This window comes from Rhinopithecus bieti, unplaced genomic scaffold (genome assembly GCF_001698545.2).
Source record: "Rhinopithecus bieti isolate Rb0 unplaced genomic scaffold, ASM169854v2 scaffold_759, whole genome shotgun sequence".
Classification (NCBI taxonomy): domain Eukaryota; kingdom Metazoa; phylum Chordata; class Mammalia; order Primates; family Cercopithecidae; genus Rhinopithecus; species Rhinopithecus bieti.
This window is the reverse complement of record NW_016803631.1, coordinates 937,571-946,642: the sequence shown is the minus strand read 5'-3', so window position 1 is coordinate 946,642 and position 9,072 is coordinate 937,571. Positions and strand designations below refer to the sequence as shown.

Genomic DNA, 9,072 nt, shown 5'->3' with positions numbered 1-9,072 from the left:
CATTTTATATCTTTTTTCAGGCTAAACCAAACCCAAAACTAAACCAAACTCTTCTATTTCATATAAGAAAAGTCTGAAACAGAAGAAATAATCTTGGACTGTGGAAATATAAATTCAAAATGAAAATTTTTTCAAATAGGAAATGAAAATTATGACTTTTAATTAAGACTGATTTTCCAAAAGCAGTCTTACAAATGAGTATGATATATACATTAAATTGTTTCTGCTAAACCTTCAGTCATTAATAAAATATTCTTGCATTTTCTCCATACGTATGGTCAGGAAAAGTCTAAAGAAAAAAGTATCAGAATTATTTACTTTGCAGTTTGTTCTTATTTCTTGGGAGGCCAAAGCAAAGCAAAACAAAACAAAATATGTAATTATTAGGTTCAGAAAGCCATGGGTTTAGATTACAGCTCTGCCCATTTCGCTTTGGTGATTTGGAACAGTTACTTAACTTCTGTGAGCTGTAGCATCATAAAAAATCCAAGACAGCTTCACCTAAGTTTTTGTTGGGAGGACTTCATGAGATCATTTATGTAAAACATTAGCACATAAAGCATACTCAACAAGTGTTAGTCCTACTTCACTTCTTTTTCTAAAATTTTATTCTGATATGAACATTTAACATGAGATCTACCCTTGTGACAGACTTTTATGTATATAATACAGTATTATTAGTGACTAGGTACAATGTTGTATAGCAAATCTCTAGAACTCATTCAGCTTTCATGACTGAAATTTTCCACTATGTTATTAGCAACTCCCCACTTTCCCTTTGCAGCACCTGGTAATTATCATCTTATTCTTTGATTCTATGAGTTTGACTATTTTAGATGCCTTATATAAGTGAAATCATGCAGTAATTGTGTTTCTGCTACTGGCTTGTTTCACTTAATATCCTCAAATTTCATCTATGTTGTTGCATACTGCATAATTTTCTTTTCTTTTAAGGCTGAATAATCCACTGTATGTATATACCAATTTTTTTTACCCATCCATTTGTTGACAGACATTTAGGTTATTCCCACATCTTTGCTATTGTGAATAATGTTGCAATGAACATAGGAGTATGTATCTCTTCAACATCCTGATCCTGGGATACATACCCAGAACTGGGTTGCTGGATCATATGATAGTCCTATTTTTCAATTTTTGAGGAACTTCCATACTTTTTTCCATAGCAGTTGCACCATTTTGCATTCCTGGCAACAGCATACAAGGGTTGCAGTTTCTCCACATCCTGCCAACACTTGTTTTTGTGTTTGTTTGTTGATAATGGCACTCTTAACAGATATGAGGTCATGGTTTTGATTGGTATTACCCTAATGATTAGTGACAGTGAAGATCATTACATATACTTGTTGGCCATTTGCATATCTTCTTTGGAGAAATGTTTATTCAAGTCCTTAGCCCATTTTTTAACAAAAATAAGTGTTAATTTTTCGAAAACTAAATTTAATTAAAATTAAACAAAATTGATAAACTCTTAGCTAGACTAAGAAAAAAGAGAGAAGACTAAAATAAAATCAGAAATGAAAATGGAGACATTACAACTGATACTACAGAAATAGAAAGGATCATAAGAGACCATTATGAACAATTATATGCCAACAAACTGGATACCTTAGAATAAATTTATACATTCCTAGAAATATACAACTTACGAAGACTGAATCATGAAGAAATAGAAAGTCTGAACAGAACCACAACTACTTGGGAAATTCAGTCAGTAATCAGAAACCTCCTAACTAGGTAAAGCCCATTTCTCTTTTTTAAGGAATATTTTCACTTTAATTATTTTGGTTGTCCTGACAACAAATTCTTATTAATGATATGGAAATTTGAAGTGCATTAAATCATTGAAATTACAAACCTAGAGATTTATCTATTCTATTACCTATCACTTTTGTCTGCATCAAAATCACTTGAAGGATTCATTACAACACAGATTACTAGGCCCCACCCCCAAAGTTTCTGATTCGTTAGGTCTGAGGTAGGGTCCAAGAATTTGCATTTTTAGCAAGCTCCCAGATGTGCTGAGTCTACAAATGAAACCTTAGTTGCCCCTTTTGTCTACTGATGCACAGGGTTCTGCTCCCAGAAGGCTCTCTGCTCTGAAAAAGTCTTAAAATTCTTAACAATTTTATCTTTTGATGTATGCTTTGTAAGGGAAGACCAATGAGACAATAGAACATGCACCAGGGGCTTGAAGCATCTGCTTATGCACAGTCTACCTCCCACCTACCTCTCACCTAGGCGATGACTTAGTTTGTGGGGAGAGAGGCATTCCATTTTCACTTTCCACTTCTGTTGGGGCCTGGAGTATACACAGAGGTGGTCAGGGTCAGGCACATGCCTGGTGACATTCTGGGGAACAGAGGCAGCCATCCTTATCCTGAGTTGGTGGCACTTCGTGACTCTAGCATGTGGTCAGCCAACCAGAGGCCATGTCTTAGATTGAGACTCTTAATCAGTCCTGTTCAAGTAGCTAGCACTTCCTAGCAAACAGTTTTAAAGACTTTCTGGGAGTCACCCTTCTTCTATGGTTTGAGGTGGCAGGATGGGATCTTATTGCTGTCAAGAGGAGAAACTTGGCAGCCATCAGACTCAAATGTGCTTAAATAACTGAAGTCATGTAGTGAGACCCTCAGATACCTGTGAAAATCTGCAGTCATCTTGCAAGTATTCTCAAGCTCAAAGAGGTATCCCCATACCTAAGAATGTGCTTCCTCAGCTCTGGTCTGGACTTGAAGTACTCTGTCTTCCTCCTTCCAACTTTCCTAAGACTGACTGGTTTGTCTCTTCTGGCCAACTCCATGTGGATAATTATTTCATAGCTCTGGAGACTATCTATTGTATTTTTGCTACAGTTCAAAATAGAGGCTAAATGTTCTTAATAATTTATTATTAACATGATTTTTTATTATTCATCTTTGTAATATTCTTTATAAGAACATTTAGCCTCTATTTTGAACTGTAGCAAAAATGCAATAGATAGTCTCCAGAGCTATGAAATAATTATCCACATGGAGTTGGCCAGAAAAAATCATGTTAATAATTTCAAATTTTTGGCCGGGCACGGTGGCTCAAGCCTGTAATCCCAGCATTTTGGGAGGCCGAGACGGGCGGATCACGAGGTCAGGAGATCGAGACCATCCTGGCTAACATGGTGAAACCCTGTCTCTACTAAAAATACAAAAAAAAAACTAGCCGGGCGACGTAGCAGGCACCTGTGGTCCCAGCTACTCGGGAGGCTGAGGCAGGAGAATGGCGGGAACCCGGGAGGCGGAGCTTGCAGTGAGCTGAGATCGCGCCACTGCACTCCAGCCTGGGTGGCAGAGCAAAACTCTGTCTCAAAAAAATAATAATAATAATTTCAAATTTTAACTTTCCTTTACATAGAAAATAAATAGCAAATATAAAAACACTAAAGAAATAGACTACAGAAGAAAGAAAAAAGCTTTATAATTTACTACCTTCAATGGTACCTCTTCTCCCAATTTTGAACAAAAAAGCCCCATAATTTGTGGGCCTAGTGCATTTTCATTTTGCGCTAGGCCTACAAATTGTGTAGCTGATCCTGAGTATATAATATAAAATAGGAGTTTTAAAATCCATAACTAAGAGTGAACTGGAGTAGTCAGGAAGTTAATAAATGTTTATTGAGCACATGACATGTCCAGATACTATAATAAGCACTGAAGATAAAGTAATGACGAAGTCATACGAAGTTTCTGTCCTCAAAGAGAGGACATTCTAGATAGGAATTGAGAAGTTCCATGGAATTTGAGAGACAATTAAAGTTTAAACAATGTGTATAAGGGAAAAGGAAAGAAAATATAGATCTCAGACTCCTTAAGACTCCAACTTTAATATAATTATTCAGCCTCACTGGAACCTTAATCTATTGATCCTTCCATTTTCATTGTCATTCACCCCCTTCATGTTCCCACTTTCTAACTTAAATTTCACAGCCAAGCTCTGTAATGCCTTTCTTTCATGCATTTTCAACTCTCTTGCCTCCTTTGTGCTTTGTTTGCTTTGTCATGCTTATTCAGCTTGATCTCAAACCTGGTTAAATTCAACTCTACCTATCCTATTTCTAGGCCCATGTAGCCGAGTATGGCTAGAGAAAAATATATAACCACACTAAATTGTCTCATTTTATCATAAATCATCACTAACTTCAAGTGGGCTCTTACGCTGCTAGGTAATCATACTATATTTTCCTAGTCCTTGCCCCTGCACTCCTAGACAACAATTGCATATTTTCTTGTTTATCCTTTTGGTTGTTTGCATGTGTGTGTGTGTGTATCTGTGTTTTGTTTTGTTTTGGTATAGATGAGGTCTCACTCTGTCACCCAGGCTGGAGTGCAGTGGTGCAATCACAGCTCACTGTCACCCTGAACTACTAGGCTCAAGCGATCCTCCTGTCTCAGCCATCTGAGTAGCTGGGACTACAGGCATGCCATCATGCCTGGCTAAACAATTACGTATTTTCTCTAGTCTCTTCAAATCTCCAAAACTTACTTTTCTATCTTCAATCTCAGCAATCACCAAGTGTCCTCTTTTATTGAGAAAATTGAAACAATCAGATTAAAACTTCAACAGCTATAATCACATCTACCAACCTTATCTGCTTGTATCTCCATGGCCTGCATATTCTCTCGTTACAATTACTAAACTAAGCTTCTAACTAAGTGATTCATTTAACAGAATCATTCTATCTCCTGGCATATCCTAAAGGGAATCAAGGTTGGAAGCAGGGGCCGGGCACGGTGGCTCAAGCCTGTAATCCCAGCACTTTGGGAGGCCGAGACGGGCGGATCACGAGGTCAGGAGATCGAGACCATCCTGGCTAACATGGTGAAACCCCGTCTCTACTAAAAAATACAAAAGAAACTAGCCGGGCGAGGTGGCGGGCGCCTGTAGTCCTGGCTACTCGGGAGGCTGAGGCAGGAGAATGGCGTAAACCCAGGAGACGGAGCTTGCAGTGAGCTGAGATCTGGCCACTGCACTCCAGCCCGGGTGACAGAGCAAGACTCCGTCTCAGAAAAAAAAAAAAAGGTTGGAAGCAGGGAGAGCAGTGAAGAGGTTAATATTAATAGTCTGGATGAAAAATGGATAGAGGCTTGCTTGAACTGGGTGGTAGTTATTCACTATACTCCACTTATACTCTAGACTCTGCTTATACACTAGACTCTACTTATATGCTAGACTCTACCTGCTTTCACCTACTTAAGAAAGTCAATCTGGCAACTTTTCCTTTGTTTCCTTTATAATAAATGTTTTTCTTTCTACTGAATTGTTGTATAAATATATTGTTATATCTTCCATTAAAAAAGAGAAACAATAGATTCTAGGTGGTTTTAGTCATGGGCAATATAGTAGTGAATAAAACAGACAAAAGTCCTTGCCTTCATAAAACTTACTTTCTATGGTAGAGATAGATAATATGTATGATAAATAAGTAATTATATGGAATAGTAGATACTAATAAGTACTAAGGAAAAAAATAGAGCAGAAAAGGAGATAGGAATTCTTGGTCATTTCTCAGGCAACATCTTATTTGACATATCAGCAACGTATTACACAGGCTACCATTCCTACCTGAAAACACTTCAAATTCTAGAGTGCTATTTTCACCTGATCTTCTTCCTACCTTTTGGCTCTTCCTTCTCAATCTTCTTTGCTTGTTCCTCTTCCATTTCAGTGGACTTAAACCAGAATGCCCCAAGACTGATTCTTTGAAACTTTTCTCTTTATATTGAAGCACTAGATGAGTTCAGACAGCTTCATGCCCTTAAATGTCATTTATAATCTGATGGATCATACATTTATATTTATAGTCTGGACCTCTCCCCAAATTCCTAACATATATGCAGTTACTTGATATCCATTTGGATGTTTAGTAAGTATCTCAAACTTAACATGTTCAAACCTGAGCTCTTGGTATTCCTCTCATTCCTCCCACACTTTTCTACATCTATTAATGACAACTCCATTCTTCCAGTTTCTCGGGTCAAAAACATTAGTTGACCCCCATATTTCTTTCATACCCTAAATCCAATTTGTTAACAAATCCTGCTGGCACAACCTTTACAATATACTCAGATTCTGACATTGCTCACCATCTCTACTATTACCACACAGTTCAACCAAGCCTCTATCCATTTTTTACCCAGACCATTACACCAACCTCTTCACTGCTCTCCCTGCTTCCAGCCTTGGTTCCCTTTAGGATATGTCCAGGAGGTAGGGTGATTCTGTTACATGAAAGTTAGATTACATCACTTCCATTCTCAAAATCCTTCCATCTCATGCTAAGTAAAAGTCTAGCTCTTTACCATATCCTAAAAGAACCAACATGATCTGGCTCTACTTTATCTCTCTGATGTTACCTCCTATAAATCTTCTTGGCATTCTAGAAAGTCAAGATCTATAAAGAAGCTGAGATTTTATTCTACTTGTAAGCTAGTAAAGTTAGGTTGCCAGTTTCAATGCTGATAGAAGACATGAAACTCCTGGCTCAGAGACAAAGGATAATTAATTATTCACAACAGTCACAGAATATCAGTATTTCGTGCTGGTTTCCTGAACCCTAATTCCCACAGGATGATGAAAAGACTTCCCTTCTTTATTAGTTTGTTCAGGTTGCCATAATGAAATATCACAGACTCAGTGGCTTAAACAATAGCAATTTATTTTCTCACAGTTTTGGAGACTGAAACTCTAAGTTCAAGGTGCCAGCAGGGTAGATGTCTAGTGAGGTCTCTTCCTTTGGGTTGCAGATGGCTGTCTTCTTGTTGTGTGCTCACATGGCCTTTCCTTTGTGTACACATAGGGAGGGGGAGAGAGAGAGAGAGCATGTACTCTGGTATCTCTTTTTAAAAGGACACTAATTCTATCAGATTAGAGCCATACCCTGATGATCTCATTTAATCTTAATTATTTCCTTAAAGGCTCCATCTTCAAATAGATCCATAGTGGGGGCTGGGGCTTTAACGTGTGATTTTTCTTATAAGAGGTTGGCAGGGGATGCAAACATTCAGTCTATAACACCATTTAAAATTTATCTACCTTTTTTCAAGAATTCCTATATTCTTTTCTGCTTTTTTTCCTTAGTACTTATTACTATGTAATATCCCATATGATTACTTATTTATCAGACATACTATCTATCTCTACCACAGAAAGTAAGTTTTATGAAGGCAGAGACTTTTGTCTGTTTTATTCACTACTATATTGCCTTTAACTAAAATAGAGCCTAGAGCACATAGAATGTCCTTGATACTATATGTATTGATTGAATGAAGGTTGTAGTGGGCAAGGCTGGTTATTTGGGAAAGCTGGAGTAAAGTACACTCCTAGCCAGTGAGATCTTCTTTAAGAGGAAAGTCCTAATTAATTAATTGTGTGGTCAGTTACTTATGGTAGATTTAATTAAGATCTTATTATTGAAGCCTGTAAGTTTAAGCATACATTGTAAGTGTATTTCTGAAGTAGTAGCTGCTTATAATTTAGATTTACTTGAGTTTTTTCCAGTTAGAAAAGTTTAAAGGAAGAATCTTGAAAGATTAATAATACCTTGTTTGGAAAACTTAAACCCTGTATAAACCTAATGAACAGAATATAATCAAAGCATTTATGACTAAAAATTAAGAAACAAAGCAGCTGTTTTGGCAAAGGCAGCTTATTGAGAAATTCATTTTGATGCTGACAGATTGTATGCAATAAGTAAAATGGCTTTCAAAATGTGGATTTCTTGTCTTTTTAACCTACTGTCAGCCATCTCTAAATCAAGGATGCAAAGATATACTTAGAAAAGTCTTTCTATGGCAGGTAGTTATAAAAATGTGGTTTTACTGAATAGCAGGATCAATCCTAGGTTAATTTTAATTAAATAATTCTTCCTAGCTTTTGGCATTTTTCCTTCATGAGAGACTAGGAGAGATGTTCTTTTATCCCTTAACCCTTAAACTGCAGCACCTAAACCTCTACTCCCCTAGCCTCTGCAGTTGCCTGTATGTACATTTATAGATTTCTTAAAAGTGTATTTAAAAACACAACTAAGATATTAGATCATCCCAATATACTCTTTTCAATTTTATAAATTTTAAGGACTTTGTAAGTGCTTTCTAAATGAATATATTTTTATCTGTCACCCTTCCCTTTTCAAGTCTCTGTCACATGTACACCCTTGAGGCATATCAGTCTAAGCTGACATACTTACTTTCTCTGCATGATGTAAAAGGACAAAGGAAAGAAAGGGCTAATAGGGTACTGCTTAGGGAAGACTCTGGAAATATCCAAAGATCATTAGAGCCCAAACTACCTCCTAAGCTTATAGTATATTTTCCTCCAAGACTGATGCAAATCACCTACAGGCAATAATCTGGCATACATTGTCAACCTTGGAGAATCCAGGTGAGTAAAACTTCTTTCTGTGTAAAGATGCAAAAGCCTACCTAAGAGCTGAAAGTAATTGTTTTGTCTTTTTCATACAATTAAAATTGCCACCATGAATTCTAGATATTGAAATTTCTTCTTAAGTGTTTGATTTTGAAGAAAAATCAAGCATTTTCTAGCAAACTGGTTTATGAAATAAGAAAATGGTATAAGATGGTGTGATTATTTTTTCAGTTGAAGTTATTTCAATAAATAAAATATGTACATTTTTTAAATTTTCTTTTTTATAAAAAGACTTTAAGGGGGATTATATAATATAATGAAAGAATCCTGGGGTAGGAATCAGAAAAATCTGAGTTCTAAACTAGGCTCTGACCTAACTTGCTATGTGACCTGGCCCAACTTTCATAATCTTTCTGGGTCTGTTTTTTTTTTTCTTTTTTAATATAATGAGAGGGTTTGACCAGTTGATTTCTTAAACTCCTTTTAGATCTAACATTCTATGAATCCAACTTATTATAACAAATGAACTCACAAATCTACAAATTCATATACATTAGGGCAATAGTATGACTCTATAGGTATAAATTATCACACTGTAAAACTTTAATTCCCTATAAACGCTCTAGAATGAATTTGACATGTCAGTGATGTCCAATT

The 9,072-nt window shown here is 36.4% G+C and overlaps 1 protein-coding gene across 1 annotated transcript in view; it reads left to right on the top strand.

The window, feature by feature from the left end:
• Positions 1–9,072, top strand: part of STXBP5L (syntaxin binding protein 5L) — a 461,665-nt gene that overhangs the window by 434,715 nt on the left and 17,878 nt on the right.